Below are 2,352 nucleotides of genomic sequence, written 5' to 3' on the forward strand. Positions count from 1 at the left end.
CATAAATTACTAAAATTAAATGAATAAATAAAAAATGTTTACGTTGCGGTAACTAGGTAACTAAGGAAAAATCTGAAGATTGAAGCGTGATGGAGTGGAAATTTTTCATATTGAAATAAATACTTGTAGTTTTCCACGATTATATATAATATAATAGTGATCGAAATCCTATTATGGTGAAAAAATGGTAGTATTAGTTCAATACAGTAACTAAGGAGTTGGGATACCATGTTTATGGACAAAAAATGCTTAAAATTGTCTCTCCTATCACCTTTAGAAGAATTCTCCTGAAACACCATGTATAATATTCGTGATTACATAGCATGCACCGTCGCCCACCCGAATACGACGGACGGTGAGAATCGGCTGATTGTGAGAATTGAAAAAAAAACTGAAAAACGAGACCGCGCACTCAGTCAGTCGCGATGGCCACAGCGCGTTTTCGTCCTTCACCCCCCTCCTCCTCTCCCTTCTTCGCCTTCCGCGATACAGCGACCGAGCAAACCGGTTTATTCGCTGCTGTTGGATGGAGGAAGACGATTCTGACCCCACTGACGTAAGCCGGAAGAGATAGAAGGGGTAGAGAAAGAGTATGTGATCGTGTTTTGCATTGTTTCTTTCAGAAAACCTGCGCTTAAAAGTGCTTTATTCAATTGGCAAAGTTGTATGCGTTACTTGTTATTTTGTATGCTCTTTCTTTACTTTGAAATTATAAAGTGTTAGCCGAAAAATGCATCAAAATATATGTACAGAAGGGGAAGAATAGGAATATATCTGAAAATGGGCCAAGGCAATGGTGCTTCCAGCCTTTAATCGGAAGGTTCTGGGTTCGAATCCCAGCGTTTGCATTATAAAACGACACTGATGACGCATTTCGTTTTATTTATGTAGTGTATTAATGATCGCATGCTTTCCCGGCGTATAGAATAGTGGAAGGTTACTCGGGATTTCCACAGGGTCAGTTTGCCCTGATGACGAATGACAACTCGTTCATCGAAACGTCGGCCGAGATGGATTTGGAGGACCTGACCCGGTGGAAATCCAGAGTGACCTTTCACAATATGTAGTGTAAGTATTTCTTGATACAGGAAACAGACCAATTTAAATTTTCTTGTAGTTTTGATTTCCATTGCGATAATTTATTTATCGGCCCGAGTACAGGTAATTTATAGCCTCTACTGTGTGGGAATATACGCGTAACAACGGAATACCGCACATAACAACGTCCTGGATGTGGAAAATCTTCCTTGGCGGGACTCGAACCAGCAACCATCGGCTTGGTAGGGAACTCTAGGGTAGGGTAATTTACTCCGCCATTGGGAAAAAAATGGGCCTGTCCGGGATTTGAACCCGGGACCTCTCGCACCCAAAGCGAGAATCATACCCCTAGACCAACAGGCCGCTTGAGTGCTATCACGAAATAAACTGGCTAATTGTAAATTTTTTAAATCTCCATCGTCTCAGGCTGAACTTCAATGAAGTTCCTTTTGACATTGATGGAATGAAAAACTTCGTTGTACTCCACCAATTTATTCTTTGGTACGACTAAGTTTCGACGTAGCGGCGTCATCCTTGGATGGAAGGACACGTCATCCCAAGGATGACGCCGCTGCGCGCTGTGTCGAAATCAGTCGTACCTAAAAATAAATTTATGGAATACAACGAAGTTTTTCATTTCATTAACGTTACAGTGTTGGAGGGAAGAATGTTAGGTTAACGAGGGAGAGGAAGGAAAAGAATAGGATTCTTCGATAGAATGAAAGGGATTAGGCCTCATTGAGAATTGGAGAGGGAAGTGCATGATGGAAGGGGAGGCTCCCGGAATTCTTCTTAAGTACTACATTGAAACCTACCTTAATCGGTACATCTACATCTACATAATACCCTGCGAGCCACCTCTAGGGTGTTTGGCGGGGGGTGATCAATCACCAGCATGCAGCATGCAATTGGACTCCAACATGCACACCACACAGTACAAAAAACGTCACGCATACTAACAAATTATACTACTATATGCTGTTAAAAATAGTAATAAAATTAAGAAACATGCATTAAGTTTTACATAGGTTAGTTGGCTACACCACAAGTCATGCAATCTATTTATGAGTTCTATCGCTGCCGTTATAATCTCATTTTGATCGTGGAAAAAATGACATTGTGAATCTGTCTGTTCTACAATCTATCTCTCTTATTTTATTTATATGATCTGATCTTCCGTAGTATGTTGGCGTCCGTAAGATATGGTTAACTTCGTCAGAAAAGACACTGCTTTTGAATTTATCTAAAAGGTTTAGTCTATTTTTCAATCTATGGTCCGACAGAGATTCCCATCCGAGTTTATCTAAGAGGTCA

At 40.6% G+C, this 2,352-nt stretch overlaps 1 non-coding gene across 1 annotated transcript; it reads right to left on the minus strand.

The window, feature by feature from the left end:
- Positions 1–1,329: 1,329 nt before the first annotated feature.
- Trnap-ugg lies at positions 1,330–1,401 on the minus strand. The gene has a single exon. It is a non-coding gene; the product is annotated as a tRNA-Pro (tRNA).
- Positions 1,402–2,352: the final 951 nt, after the last annotated feature.

The sequence above is a fragment of the Ischnura elegans genome, chromosome 12 (genome assembly GCF_921293095.1).
Source record: "Ischnura elegans chromosome 12, ioIscEleg1.1, whole genome shotgun sequence".
NCBI classification, from domain to species: domain Eukaryota; kingdom Metazoa; phylum Arthropoda; class Insecta; order Odonata; family Coenagrionidae; genus Ischnura; species Ischnura elegans.